General features: G+C 46.8%; 1 pseudogene; it reads right to left on the reverse strand.

Moving 5' to 3' along the window:
- LOC123408953 overlaps nucleotides 1-15682 on the reverse strand; it is a 95407-nt pseudogene extending 79725 nt beyond the window's left edge.
- Nucleotides 15683-16269: the final 587 nt, after the last annotated feature.

The following is a 16269-nucleotide window of genomic DNA, read 5'->3' on the forward strand; positions in this document are numbered from 1 at the left end:
ATGAAAGAGTTCATCAACTCTCAAATGATTTCCAATGCGTCCTTAGAGGAAAAACTACTCAAAATAGACGATTTGGCTAAGAGCGTTGATATGATGTGTTGTGGTATTGATGCTTTGAAAGTTAGATGTGCTCGTCCCAAGGTCAACTTGGATGAAACTTTGAAAGCTATGCGTGTCTCCATGAATGAGAGCAAAGAAAGAACCACCCAAATTTGCGGTAGGCATGAATGGTTTAAAAGGGTGCGTTCTAGTGATGCAAATCACGAAGATCTTAAAGTGCTTGGTGTGACTCCTCTTGAATCTTTGTTTTCGCGTGTCAAACCTATTGATGAAGGGGCTGAATATGAATCCACTTTCGTTGAAAAACGCCCCAATGATTCAGAGTCCACCTATCTTGATGATAAAGTGTGGAGAGTGGAGTAGAAGAAATCAAAATTTTGGGTAGTAATGAAACTCCCACTTTGGATTTCAAGGAATTCGATTATGATAGTTGCTCCTAGTTTGAATGCATTTCTTTGATGCAATCCATTGCAAACTCTCCACATGCTTATAGCCAAAGCAAAGCCTTTACCGCGCATATCGTAGATGCTATGATGAAATCTCTTGAAGAGAAGCTCGAACTAGAAGTCTATATACATAGGCAACTTCATGATGAGTGGGAACCTACTATCAAAATCAAGATCAAAAACTATGAGTGCAATGCTTTGTGTGATTTGGGTGCTAGTGTTTCCGCGATTCCAAAGTCTTTATGTGATGTTCTTGGTTTTCATGAGATTGAAGAGTGTTCTCTTAATTTGCATCTTGCGGATTCTACTGTCAAGAAACCCATGGGAAGGATCGATGATGTTCTTATTGTTGCAAATAAGAACTATGTACCCGTGGATTTCATTGTACTTGACATAGATTGCAATCCTTCATGTCCCATTATTCTGGGTAGACCTTTCCTAAGGACTATTGGTGCTATCATCGATATCAAGGAAGGGAATATTAGATTTCAATTTCCCCTAAAGAAAGCCATGGAGCATTTTCCTAGAAAGAAAATAAGATTTCCATATGAATCTATGATGAGGGCTACTTATGGTTTGAGCACCAAGGATGACTATACGTGATTCCATCACCTTATTCCTAGCTAAGGGCGTTAAACAATAGCGCTTGTTGGGAGGCAACCCAACGAATCTCTCCTTTTTCTTTATATTTTGTGTTTTCCACACTTTCATAATTCTGTTATGATTGTGTTTCTTGTGTTTCTTTTTGCATTTCTGCCAAGAAAAACCGTTATGATTAGTCTTTGGGATGATCGATTGGTCATGCTGGAAAAGACAGAAACTTTCTGCTCACGAAAAGAATTTTCATTTTTTTCTGTAAGAGCTTTTTTTTCTGATTTCTACGAAAATTCTTCAGAATGTCATAATTTTTCAGAAATTTTTAAGTACCGTAAGTATACGAAGTATACAGATTGCTACAAACTGGTCTGCTGTTAACAGATTCTGTTTTTTGTTGTGTTCGTTCTTATTTTGATGAAACTATGGATAATATCGGGGGGTATTAGCCATGGAAGATTGAAAATACAGTAACCCAACATCAACATAAGTAGAATTTAAGTTTTCTACAGTACCTAAGGAAGTGGTGGTTTGCTTTGTTATACTAATGTTATCACGAGTTTCTGTTTAAGTTTCGTGTTGTGAAGTTTTCATGTTTTGGGTGAAGTTCTTATGGACAAAAAGATAAAGAGTGGCAAGAGCTCAAGCTTGGGGATGCCCAAGTCACCCCAAGATTATTCAAGGATGTCGTAAAAGCCTAAGCTTGGGGATGCCCCGGGAAGGCATCCCCTCTTTCGTCTTCAATCCATCGGTAACGTTACTTGGGGCTATATTTTTATTCACCACATGTTATGTGTTTTGATTGGAGCATCTTGTATAGTAGGATTATTTTACTTTTGTGGTTTCACAATCATCCTTGCTTCACACCTAGAGAGAGAGACATGCACTCACCGTGATTTTGTCGAGCTTCACTTATATCCTTTGGTAGACAATTCAGCTCACATGTGCTTCACTTATATCTTTTGAGCTAGTTGATTTTGCTCTATTTGCTTCACTTTTATATTTTAGAGGACGGCGTTGCGTGGCTTGGTAGTTGATCTATGCTTTTAAAGTAGTCTCAAAAGGGGTAGTTATCCAAAGGGATACGAAAACTTAGACCTTCATGTGCATTGAATAGTTAGAGCAGTTTGATTCATCTCAACTAGTTGTGGTTATGGTAATATTGAAGTCATACTAGAAAGGTGTTGTGGATCTAAAAATACTTGTGTTGAAGTTAGTGATTCCTGTAGCATGCATGTATGGTGAACCGCTATGTGATGAAGTCTGAGCATGATTAGTCTATTAATTGTCATCCTTTGTGTGGCGGTCGGGATCGCGCGATGGTTTATACCTACCAACCCTTCCCCTAGGAGTATGCGTTGAATGCTTTGTTTCGATTACTAATAAAACTTTTGCAACAAGTATATGAGTTCTTCATGACTAATGTTGAGTCCATGGTTTAGATGCAATTTCACCTTCCACCATCACCATCTTCTTTAGTGCCGTGCAACTTTCGCCGGTGCACAAAACCCACCATTAGCCTCCCTCAAAACAGCCACCATACCTACCTACTATAGCTTTTTCAAAGTCATTCTGAGATATATTGCCATGCAACTACCACCATGACATGTGCCACCATGTCTACATTGCCATTGCATGATCGTAAGATAACTAGAATGTTGTTTCCATTAATGTCCTTGCCATGCTAGATCATTGTCACGTTACACTACCGAAGGCATTCCATATAGAGTCATCGTTACTCTAAGTTTTGAGTTGTAGGTGTGATGATCTTCATTGATGGAGCATTGTCCCATGTGAGGAAATAAAAGATGCCAAAGATGCCCACCAAAAAAAAGAGGCCAAAGAGCCCATCCAAAAAAATGAGAGAGAAAGAGAGAAGGGACAATGCTACCACCTTTCCACACTTGTGCATATTAAGCACCATAATCTTCATGATTGAGAGTCTCTAATTTTGTCACCACCATATAGCTACTGGGAAATTTTCATTTTATCACTTGGCTTGTATATAACAATGATAGGCTTCCTCAAATTTTCCTTGGGTCTTCGTGAGCAAGCAAGTTGGATGCACACCCACTAGTTTTCTTTAAGAGCTTTCACATACTCTTAGCTCTGGTGCTTCATTTGTAAGGCAATCCCTACTCATTCACATTGATATCTATTGAGGAGCATCTCCACAGCTCATTGATATGCCTAGTTAATGTGACCATCTTCTCCTTGTTTTTCTTGCAACCTCCACCACACTCACTCCACTTATAGTGCTAAAACCATGGCTCACGCTCATGTATTGCGTGAGAGTTGAAAAGGTGTTAGAAAGTAAAGGTGTGAAAACAATTACTTGGCCAATACCGGGGTTGTGCATGATTTAAATTCATTGTGCAATGATGATAGAGCATAGCCAAACTATATGATTTTGTAGGGATAACTTTCTTTTGGCCTTGTTATTTTCAAAGTTCATGATTACTTTGCTAGTTTTCTTGAAGTATTATTGTTTCCACGTCAATAGCAAACTATTGTTTTTAATCTAATGGATCTGAACATTCACTTCACATAAGAGGAGTTACAAAGCACATCTATGTTACGTAGCATGAAAGCATCAAAAATTCATTCTTTATCACTTCCCTACTCGAGGACGAGTAGGAGTTAAGCTTGGGGATGCTTGATACGTCTCAAACGTATCAATAATTTTTGATGGTTTCATGTTGTTATCTTGTCAACTTTGGATGTTTTGTTTAACTTTTATATCTTTTTTGGGACTAACTTATTAACTCAGTGCCAAGTGCCAGTTCCTCTTTTTTCTGTGTTTTTGACTCTTTGCAAATCTGATTTTGGAACGGAGTCCAAACGGAATAAAATCCCTGAAATGATTTTTTTCTAGAATGGAAGAAGATCGGGAGGCTTGAGGGCCAAGCAAGTGGGCCCACGGGGGGCCCACAAGCCCTATTGCCGTGGCCAGGGGGGAGGCCACAGCAACCAAGCTTGTGGCCCCCCTGGCGCTCCCCTGCCCTAGGTCTTTGGCTTATAAATTCCCTAAAAATCCAGAAAAAATCAGGGCGTCCACGAAAACACTTTTCCGCTGCCGTAATCTTCTGTTTCCGCGAGATCTCATTTGGAGATCCTTCCCGATGCCCTGCCAGAGGGGACTTTGGAGTTGGAGGGCTTCTTCATCAAGATCATCGCCCCTCCAATGACTCGTCAGTAGTTCACTTCAGACCTACGAGTCCATAGTTAGTAGCTAGATGGCTTCTTCTCTCTCTTGGATCTTCAATACAAAGTTCTCCATGATCATCATGGAGATCTATCCGATGTAACCCTCTTTGGCGGTGTGTTTGTCGAGATCCGATGAATTGTGGATTTGTGATCGGATTATCTATGATATATATTTGAGTCTTTGCTGATTTCTTATATGCATTATTTGATATCCTTGTAAGTCTCTCCGAGTCTTGGGTTTTGTTTGGCCAACTAGATCTATGATTATTGCAATGGGAGAAGTGCTTGGTTTTGGGTTCATACCGTGTGGTGACCTTTCCCAGTGACAGAAAGGGCAGCAAGGCACACATCGTCTTGTTGCCATAAAGGGTAACAAGATGGGCTTTGTCGTAGATATGAGATTGTCCATCTACATCATGTCATCTTGCTTAAGGCGTTACTCTGTTCTCATGAACTTAATACACTAGATGCATGATGGATAGCGGTCAACATGTGGAGTAATAGTAGTAGATGCAGAAAGTATCGGTCTACTTGTTTTGGACGTGATGCCTATATATATAATCATTGCCATAGATAACGTCACTACTTTTCGCGGTTCTATCAATTGCTCGACAGTAATTCGTTCACCCACCGTCTACTTGCTTTCATGAGAGAAGCCAGTAGTGAACACTACGGCCCCCGGGTCTATTCACACCTATCATTTCCACTTTCGCTTTTATTTTCTTTGTTTCTTTGTTGCTTTCAGTTCTCACTTGGCAAACAATCTATAAGGGATTGACAACCCCTTAATAGCGTTGGGAGCAAGCTCTTTGTGTTCGTGCAAGTACTTGTGATATTCTTTCACTGGATCGATACCTTGGTTCTCAAAACTGAGGGAAATACTTAGCACCGCTGTGCTACCTCAACCTTTCCGCTTCATGGGAACACCAACGCAAGGCTCCAAGGCCACGGGGGAATCCTTTGCATATTTTCCTAGGAAGTCCCTAAAGGCGTAGCCGTAGCAGAAGGATTCGTGGTGCCGTTGCTGAGGAGTATCAAGACAAGAATAGTCTCCCGACAGCAAGCTTGTTTCTGGCGCCGTTGGAAGTCTTTTGTTGCAGTAGCAGACCCCGATCCTAAGCCATAGGAATCCAGCCTGTAACACATTGCATTCCTTTGCAGTCTCACACACGGTTATCCCCACGGCTGCCACCTTACCTTAGCCGGGACCGTTTGCGCCTTTTGACTCACGTATGCATTAGTGTCGCTAGCATTCCAATGTCAAAGAACCCGGGTCGACATATCTAGTCATAAACTCAAGTGGCTCGTATGTATAGAGACAAACATACATAACCCAACAAAGCAGGTGTCGGTCAACATCGAGTTTAGATGAGTCGTAGCAAGCTGCAAGGACTCCATTACACCACGTGACATTTCCCCGTAGGGACAGACACAACAGCCAAGAAGGATACATGCCGGTCAACCAATGTGTCCAGAGTAGTAGCGAACTACCAAGGCTCGCGGAATCACAAAGGGGCATTTCTCTGTATAGAGAGCTACTAAGGCATACGACTGGGTGTCGAATCCCATACATATCATAGTGCATCACACGTACGCATGACATACTAGATATGCATAGATACAACAATGGCATCACAACATAACCTTACAACATCACGACATTTATTCAGAAGACTCGAAAGAGTCTTGCATGATATGTTCATACAAGCAGGGGTCACACGACCCGACACTCAAAGTCATACAAACAAGTCATACAAACCAACGGAAGCATAAAAGTTGTGTGAGTACAGACAGTTGAAAGGATAAGGCATAAAGCCTGACTATCTATAGATCCCTTCTGAAAGGGGCCAGGTCATAGCTGGGACACCAGCTACTCGTCATCATCAATGTCTAAAAAGAACCCACCTGTTGGCTCGTGGGTATCCTTTGCAACAATTATTAAGCAAACATGAGTACAAGAGTACTCAGCAAGACTTTAGAACAGATCTATCTACTCATGCTCTGGTATCAATAAAGGGGGGGGGTTGTGGTGTTTCATGCAGGAAGCTAGCTTTGACTCTTGGCTAGGCTAAACTACAATTTTAAATAGTTCTACCAACTTTGATTTCTTGCACACGAGTCCACTAACTCCACAATAGTACACCATCATGGAATCATTCCCATCTTCCTACGGAAATGCCATCCATGACACTCACACCTTTCTTGATACTTTTATGAGTAGCCATTAAAGTTATCTATGAACAACATATGTCTCCAAGTAGTCCATATCCGCGGACGCGGCTATTCGAATAGATCATAACCCTGCAGGGGTGTATTTCTTCACACACGCTCTTGCCACTTATCGCCATGTGCACGTCATGCACCTCGGCAACCTTCAAGCGGAAGCCCGGCGGGGGAGTCGGCCACGACCGTTAACCACGCTAATACCTAGTCCAGGTTTATTGCCTATTTGAGAGTAACCCGCATGGAAGTCCGGTCGAGGTTTCCGCGACAACCCCAAACGATGTGCGCAGGGTTCCCAAGCACACCATCCAGGTGTCACTTCGTACACCGTGCCACTGCCTACCGCATCATAGCCCACCTCTAAGGTCAACACTATGCACGACCTCCAGCATGACTATAAACACCAGAAACTACTTGCGACTCCTGGATCGAGTACTAGGCGATTAACAAGTCGAGCGGGGTCATATTTCAGGGCCCAGCATGTTTTAGTATCTCGTCTTAGATTATATACACGAAACTCAGTTCCTAAGGACGGTTCCAATGAAACAACCCGCCATGTACTCCTACATAGCCTTTACCAAATCAGGTTCCACACTTATTCTTTTTCACTAGATCACATTCATCCATTCCTATTCATCACCTAGATGAAACAGACCTCACACAAATCTAGGCATAGCAAGCATAGCAGGTATAAACACATCACAGCTCAAGCATCTACCAGGTATGCTAGGTTGCATGGTTTTGCTATTTACTGTGACAATGACAGGTCATGCAAAGGAATAGGTTCAACTACCAAAGTAAAGCATTTGAAATATTTTGTCCTAATGCAATAAGTGGGAGCAGGAGCAAGAACATGGGATGATATCAGAATGATCAAAAGGGTGCTTGCCTTGTTCCTCGACAGAGGGGTAATATCCGTCAGTTGGATATTCTGAGGGGCAGGGCCTACCGAAATAATAACAATCAATCAATATCAATCATATGCAACAATATGATGCATGATCATGGCATGAACTGAATAGTAGCATGGGTTAAAGTGGCTATCAAACTTATAGGATGATGCTGATTTGAATTTAAATTCAAATATTAATTGAATTATCATATTTATCATAATCATTTAACTGATTTGACCTGATGCTGTTTCATAACTTTGTTTTTCATGCATGAAAGTAGCACCATTGTGTTCATTGAATTTTTATGATCAATTTGCATATATTATTTGTCAAATTTAGAGTTATAATCAATTTTCTATGAATTTCCAAAGTTTTGCACTTATTCTGGAATTTTCTTAAATCAGAAATAGTATTTATTGCGTCATTATGACATCATCATGGTCAACTCGGGCTGGCCAGGTCAAAGCTGACCAGAAGGGCCCACTGGTCATTGGCACTGAGGAGGAAGTAGGTCCGAATGACCCATCCATGTCGGCCCCCACCGGAATCTCGCCGGCGGCGACCAAAACCGCGGTGGATCCTCGCTGGAGTTGCTCTAGATTGCGCTGTAGGCCTCGGACTCGGGATCTGAGAGCACTGGGACGAAGCCTAGGCTCGACCCCATCTAATAGAGGCATCGGGAGGGGCTAAGGGTGGCCGGAGGGCACCGGCGACGAGCCACGGCGACAGCCGGAGCTCGGCTCGATGACTAAGGGGCTAGAGCATAGGAAACATAGGGGTAGATGGGGGAAAAAATACTCCAGAGCTCACTGCGGTGTCGAGGGGAGGCTCAGGCTGCTCAGGGAGGCACTGGATCCGACGAATCAACGGTGGCTTGCCGGCAGCCGAAGGTGGAAGACAACGGTGACGAGGGTGAAGCAGGGCTCGGGGGATCTTCTCCTTTAGCGGGGACGTCATACTCGTCGAGGCGGAGTAGATGGCGTGCTCAGAGGCGAGGGAGTACGGCCAGAGCGATGGCTAGCTCAAGCTCGAGCTCACAGCAATGGCGGCCGAGAGAGAAAGACGCATGTGGTGAGTGAGGAGGGGGAGAGGAGTGTAACGGGTCCGGGGAGGCTTATCCTCCCTCTCCAGCGCATCACGGGAACCAGGCATGCACGTAGGTGCGTGGGCGTGTCGGGAGAAGCGGCGGCCAGCTCCTGCTCCGACTGGCGAAGGAGGAAGAAGACAATGGCGCTTCTGGGCTGGGCCAAGGTGAGCGAGGTATAATCTTTTTCCATTTTTGTTTCTTTTTCAGTTTCTGTTTTATCTTTTCTGACTTTGTTTCATTTTATTTTTGTCTCCAAACTATTCCTAAAATAATTTGAATTATACTTGGGTTTTATTTGGAATATTTCCAAACCTAGATAAAGTTTTCAACATTTTATGAGAATTTGAATTATTTGAAATCAAATATATAATTGATTTCAGTGACTTTTATGTTTAAAATAAAATGCTAAAAGCATTTTGAAAATATATTTCACCCCTGATATTTTGTTTCTAATAATGATCAGAAAAGATGAATTTTATGATGGCCCTTTTGGGTTCATTGATTTGTCACCAAGTTCGAATTGTTTTGAAAATAGAGTTGCTAGGGTTTGCTTTTGTTTCCATTTCTTTCTTTTGAATTTATTTCATTTCTTTGGATGCAATGAAAAAGACATGAGCACAATCTTGCTAACTCTATTTTGGATTCCAGGGATGTGACATCAGTGCACCTTGTGCCAGTTTATGTCTGCTGTTGCATTTTTTGCAGGGGCTATTACCCAATTTTTCGGAGCCCCAAAAATACAGAGAAAAATATTTAAAAATCAGCGCACCAGAAGCTTCATGAAGCACGAAAGGGGGCCAGAGGGGTGCGAGGGGCCGCCTAGGCAGCCTGTGGGCGCGGACCACCCCTAGGCCGCGCCAAGAGGCCGCCTGGGTGGGGCTACGCCCTCCGGTACCCTCCTTTGGCCTATATTTACTCCTCCACGAGGAAACCTTCCATCACATCCAGAATCGTTAATTTCTCCATTGTTCCGTCGCCACAGCGCTTTCGAAATCGAGAGCATCAGGAGACCTCTTCCCAGCACCCTGCCGGAGGGAGGATTGACCACCGGGAGCTTCTCAATCGCCATGGACGCTTCCCGGACGTGCCGTGAGTAGTCTCTATGTAATTCTCTTGCTATTTCTATGCTCAGTTTGTTGGGATCCGATGGATTATGAGATTATGTTCAGATTGTTATGAGTTATATATTTGATTATCCTTTTATATTATGTTCCTTAGTGATTCATGCATGTACTCCGTTGCTATTTATTGCTTTGGCCGAGTAGTAGATTTTAACTCTAAGAGGGGAACATTATGCATGATTGTGGGTTCGTGCCCCTCGATGTCTAGCTTGAGTGACAGAAACATGAGACTAGGGGATGAGTTGTTGCCACCAGGGAGAAAACAATGGTGCTTGTGACCACGGTTATAAGGATTGTTTACCTTACACATAGTTCGTTAATGCAGTTGTCCGTTGCTTTGATTTTACACTTTGGGTGGGGCTCGCGACTTAATACCGACGAGATTTTTTGGATAGATATCTCATGGTGGATGATTAGTAAGTTGATGCTGATGAATAAACGATCTACTTGTTTTGGTGTAATTCCCATTACTATTGACCCTCTAACTTTCAAGTAGAATAATCTGCATTGTGGTGCGTTTATAATTCTGTCAATTGCCCAGCTATAATTTGTTTACCCAAGCATAGTTGTTTATCGTCTTTTGGGAGAGAGACATCACTAGTGAACATCATGTGACTCCGGTCCATATCACCACCATTGCTTACACCTCCATCATTTGCCGCTTTCATTTACTTTTCCGTTGCAATCACTATTACTATTCCCGCTTGTGTTTTGATCCTTTGCAAACTACAAGGCCGGAGAGATTGACAACCTCTCTGTACTCGTTGGGAGCAAAGTTATTTGTGTGTGTGCAGGTACACGTCTTCTGCTAGCGCCAGGGTGGGAGATACCTACTTGTTGATCCTAGGAGTCCTCCTGGTTCGATAAACCTTATAGTCTCTGTATAAGGGAAAACATGCTGCTGACTAGTTCTCAACCTTCCACTTGGGGTAACCAATGAGGATCTAGAAATATATACATCATCTCGTCATCAATGATCACGGGCAAACAGGGAACCACCCTGCTGCACCAATGCATGTGGGGGCGGGACCTGCCACGACTGCGGCCTTTATGGCCACAAACGCCACTTGCCTCACTATTAATGTGCATGCTACACGTGTGGGAGTAACGCGTCGGGAGGTGGGGAGGCTACTGTGCGCGCACTTCTCCACCTCGCGCACTGGATGCGCGACGTGGGGAAGGGCCATCTACAACGGCTCCAAAGCTGCAGAGTCCCCTGCTAAGAAATCATGTGCACTACTTTGGGCCTGTCCCAGCAACGCCCCACACGCGTGCGTGGCCCAGGCCCGGGGGCTCCTATCGGTGCACTAGAGACTATGGTCCCTCATGCCCTAGACTTGTGCACGGGCATTAGTGAGGCCCCTGACGACAGTGTACCGGGAAGAGCAGCAGAAAGGCAGTCCAAGACCCGCCAAGGCCACGCCCTTCCCCCTCTCCACGGGCGTGGAGTACAAAGGCTCCAGACGCAAGGCCCCGACAAGCCCTTCTTGCCGGGAAGATTCCCAAGTCCTCAGCAAGCCCACTTCGCCGGGAAGACTACCCAAAGAATAGCAAGCCCCCGGCAAGCCCCCCCCTGCCGGGAAGGCTCGCACAGACTGACGAGGCCCCCGACAAGCCCTGTTTGCTGGGAAAGTATTCAAGCCCCTGGCAAGCCTTCCTTGCCGGGAAGACGACCAAGTCATCCGATAGGGACTCCAGGCTAGCAAGCCCATGTTCGCTCGCCAGGTGTCCCCCCAGTTTCTACCACTATCTGACCGCTCCAGCACATCCCTCGTGTGCCAGCGCAAGCCCCAGTTGTCGATTCACCTGGGTACGTGTCGCAACCATCTTGTGGCAGGTCCGGGGCCAGACCAGGTATTTACTGCCCCTGACAGCACCGAAGAAGTAGAGCGGTGAACACTGTTCACTATGCACCCCGTGAGGACACTGTTGGTGACCCCTTTGCCTATAAAAGGAGGCCCAAAGCTCATTCTTAGGGGTTGGACCTTTTGGTGATCAGGGACTCCCTAATCACCTATTAAGTTACTATAGCAAAACCACGCTACAACAATCACACAATAGAAACCAAGGAGGAGTAGGGTTTTACGTGCCAAGTCGCCCGAACCTGGGTAAAAAGACCTTCCCGGTGTTGATCGCTAGTTCCGCTCTCGACGTCGTACCTCTCTCTCCCCCCCAAACGATCAAGGGACTCCTCGAGTTTCCCATAGGTGTTGGTTCTTCCTAACAATCTCCCTCATATCTTTTCAGTGGTCCACTCTCCCGCATCCCACTGTAAGCCCCTACTTGAACATGGTGCTTTACGACACATATTATTATCCAATGATGTGTTGCCATCCTATAATGTTTGAGTAGATTTTTTTGTCCTTTGTGTTGGTTCATGATCTTGATTGGTTTGAGTTGCTTATTTTATGTTGGTAATGATCTATGGCGCCTTCCGTGCGGCGCACACGTGAGGTATTACCACTCTAGGGTGTTGCAATACATTCGTTATTGGCTTATAGTGGGTGGATAGAGTGACAGAAGGTTACACCAGAATAAGGGGGATCACTGGTGCTGTGACGTGCTATACAAACGGTTTTTAACCCCTTTTCGTGATGTAATTTAAAATTCTTGCCATCCTATATCGGCGATAGAGGGGTCCATCCAACACGACATAGAAAACCCATCGACGATGGTGACCAATGAACGCACACATTTGGAAAAAATAAGTATATGTGATGTTCACATCTATCACAAACGAGAGTTACCAGTCAATCTTTGAGATATGGCATACTTCCCATACGGACCACCCTTGGAACTCGTGTGAGATCACACTAACATCCACATGCTATTCTGTGGCACACTATTTCTGATGTGCACCGAATGACAAACATATCATAAATCTAAAGCATGTGCGATAAAGGGACAATCACACACATTTTGTTCCACTATGACCGTCTGTGATACGATAGTGCATATGTTTATCCTTATAAAACCATATGTGAAGGTTGAAACTATCCCTCATGCGGCACTTTTGATAAACGTTTGTGATTTATAAATGTCCCAAATGTGTCATCCATACTTCCCAAATATGTCATCGAGGCTACCTGTGTTAGATGAAGGCCTATAGCACGTGTTCTTCTTTGACCAATGGTTACGATGGGCACATGTCGGTGCAGTAGAGACTAGGGTCCCTTGTGCCCCAGACTTGTGCACGGGATTCAGAGACACCCCTGACAGCAGTGCATGGCAAAGAACTGCAGGAAGGCAATCCAAGACCCACCAAGGACACACCATTTCCTCTTTCCAGGGTGTGGAGTACAAGGGCTCCAGATGCAAGGCCCCGGTAAGACCCCCCCCCTTGTCGGGAAGATTCCCAATGCCCCGGCAAGCCCCTTCATCGGGAAGACTCCCGAAGACTAGCAAGACGCCGACAAGCCTCCCTTGTCGGGAAGGCTCACACACACTGGCGAGGCCCCCGGCAAGCCCTCCTTGCTGGGAAAGTGTTCAAGCCCCCGACAAGCCCTCCTTTCCAGGAAGGTGACCAAGTCGTTCGACAGAGACTCCAGGCCAGCAAGCCCCTTCCGCTCGCCAGGTGTCCTCCCCTGTTTCTACCACAATCCGACCGCTCCAGCACATCCTTCACGCGCTAGCACAAGACCCAGGTGTCAATTCACCTGTAAACGTATCGCAACCACCTTGCGACAGGTCAGGGGCCACACAAGGCATTTACTGCCCGTGACACCACCGAAGAAGAAGAGCGGTGAACATTGTTCACTATGCACCCCGTGAGCACAGTGTTGGTGACCCCTTTGCCTATAAAAGGAGGTCCAATGCTCATTCTCAGGGGTTAGTATTTTGGGATCAGAGACTCCCTAATAACCTACTAAGTTATTGTAGGGAATCACCCTACAGTAAACACACAATACAAACTAAGCAGGAGTACGGTTTTACGCGCCAAGAGGCCCGAACCTGGGTAAAAGACCTTGTCGGTGTTGATCGCTAGCTCCGCTCTCGACGCCGTACCTCTCTCTCCCCGCCGAACGATCAAGGGACTCCTCGAGTTTCCCATAGGTGTCGGTTTCCCCGACATCTTTGGCACGCCAGGTAGGGGGAGCAGTGGTTAAGAGCTTTTTTGCGGATTCGAGCAAGTTCCGCGCCAGATCTCGGGAAGTTGAGCGCACCGCTGCGGTCCCTCGAAGGAGGGAGCATCGGTGGTCTCTTTACTTTGCCACGGCCTTCTAACGCCTGCGCGGTCGCCCCGCTGCACGAACGCAGGCTAGGAAGACAGAGACCTCGAGCTTGAAGACATCAGGCTGACGCGCCGCTCCGGGACAGTGCGCTGCTGTCAAGGGTGTGCCTGGGGGTTTCAGCGAGGCCTCCGACGCATACTCCCGCCGACGCACGTCCAAGAAGTGATGCATAGCCGCCGAGAATGCGCCCACGGGCCCCGGAACCCAGGCATGCACTCCAGCGAAAACGCTTCCCCCCCGGAAGCATCTCGTTGTCGCCAAAGATGCGCTCGGTGGCTCCATCAGCACGGTCTGGCAAAACAGGAAAAGGAGTTATGCTCCGACAACCCCGTTCTGTACGATAGTCAAGAACTGTCGGCAAGTACCTTGCCGGATGGGAAGTTGTCGGGAAAGTATAGTCTCCTGCTTGCTGGGGACCTGAGGCCCCGACAATGGACCTAAGCGCCGTGAGGAGAAGTGTCGCGACACAACAGATAAGTGATAAATATTTCAAATGAGATTTTAGAGTAGATAGGTTGTTTCCTTTCTGGAAGATCCCAAACCTTGTTTGAGAAACATGCACGTAGATGGAACCTTGTCAGGATCATTGCACCTTAGTTCCATTTAGAATTAGTTCAATGACCTGAACGGCCACAGAGCGCCTTCACACTGTTTTGTACCTGTTCAACAGACTAAGCGGCTACACAACAGCTTATCTCGCCTCGAGCTGCGCTCGACGATCTAACGGTTGCACTCAGTGTGGCAAGGAGCCATGCCGGTATTGACCCCTCAAACGAACTGCTAAGGATCCGTTCCTCAAAGCACTAGCCGTAGGACCAGTTAGACCGGCAAGCTTCCGTAACATGCAAAAAGGCATATCACACAAGGGGAAGGATCAGACGCAAGGGAAACAACATTTCGTTCATTTGTTTGAAACAAACACAGACATATTACATGAATGATTTTTGCTACTCTAACCTATGTTACTGTATTTTCGCGAGGGACGTGCTCGCCCGACAGAAGTTCAAGAAGACAAAAAGCGGCAAGGCCCCGGCGCGACCAGTGTTGGCCCTTCCTGGATGAACATTGTGTAGTAGAGAACGGGGCCTGAAGGGACGGCGGAAACGGAAACCACGCACTCCCGCGATATGCGGCAGCGTAGGTTCTTCCGGCTCGGGAGGAGGAGGACTGCGGACTGACGGTGATGGTGCGACCGACGGTTAGTCTAAGGATAGATCCTCATACCCATGCTTAGCCTGCCGAGGGTTTGACCCGTACTCGCCGTCGCTACCATCTGACTCGTCCTTGTCGCTCTCCCGCGAGGAAGGGCTATCAGTCCCGCTTGAGCTTTCTTTGCAGCAACCGAGGCGCGCGGCCGAGCTCCCGTAAATCTAGAAGGAGAGTAGGTTGTCCGCCATCATCTTGAAGCAAAGAACGTGCCCATCCCAGAGGTTATTGGCATGGGCGAAGCTCTTCCACCCGCGGTCGAGGAACAAGAGCCGAGGCCCCGACTGGTCCATGGTCACCGAGACTGAGCCGTTGCCGCAGCCATGCACCCGAAGACGCAACATCATGGGCTTCTCTTTGCTCATCACCTTGGCGAAGGCGATGGGGAGTTGAAGCCGGGTCTGAATGCGACATTGCAGTCTGACAAGAAACTCCAACGGATTCCTTTCAACGTAAGTCCACGCAGGAACAAGCTTAGGAGAAGATGGAGGTGCTGGTGTAGTACTCTGCCTCCCCCAGCCACGACATCCACGGCGACCACGACCCCTCGCCCCTCTGCCACCACGGGCGCTAATGCCACCCTCCGCAGCTGCGTCCCCTGAAGATGTGGCATGATCCGAGTGGGATCCCCTTGCCGCCATGCCGGTCGATTGGCCTCCCCCGTCCCCTAGCCATGGTTAGGGGCAGGCGCCACCCGGAACTAGAGAAGATTCTGCAGATGCAAGATGGGGTGATGAATGTTTCAGGAGTTGATGGATGGGAAAACCCCCTCGCGAACTTCCTAATTTATCGGGCGAGGAACGGGGGGCTAGCTCCCCTCACTCCAGAAACCGCCGCCCCTCTCGCCCAATCACCCATTATAGCGGGCGAACAAGGAACCACCCTGCTGCACCAATGCATGCTGGGCGGGCCCTGCCATGACTGCAGCCTTTATCGCCACGAACGCCACTTGCCTAACCATTACTGCGCATGCTTCACGCATGGCAGTAATGCGTCGGGAGGTGGGGAAGCTATTGTGCGCACACTTCTCCACCTCGCGCGCTCAATGCGCGACGTGCGGAAGGGCCGTCTACAACGGCTCTGAAGCTACATAATCCCCTGCCAAGGAAGCCCGTGCACTACTTTAGGCCCGGCCCAGCAATGCCCCACGCACGTGCGTGGCCTAGGCCCGTGGGCTCTTGTCGGTGCACCGGAGAGTGG

The sequence above is a fragment of the Hordeum vulgare genome, chromosome 7H (genome assembly GCF_904849725.1).
Source record: "Hordeum vulgare subsp. vulgare chromosome 7H, MorexV3_pseudomolecules_assembly, whole genome shotgun sequence".
In the NCBI taxonomy this organism is placed as follows: domain Eukaryota; kingdom Viridiplantae; phylum Streptophyta; class Magnoliopsida; order Poales; family Poaceae; genus Hordeum; species Hordeum vulgare.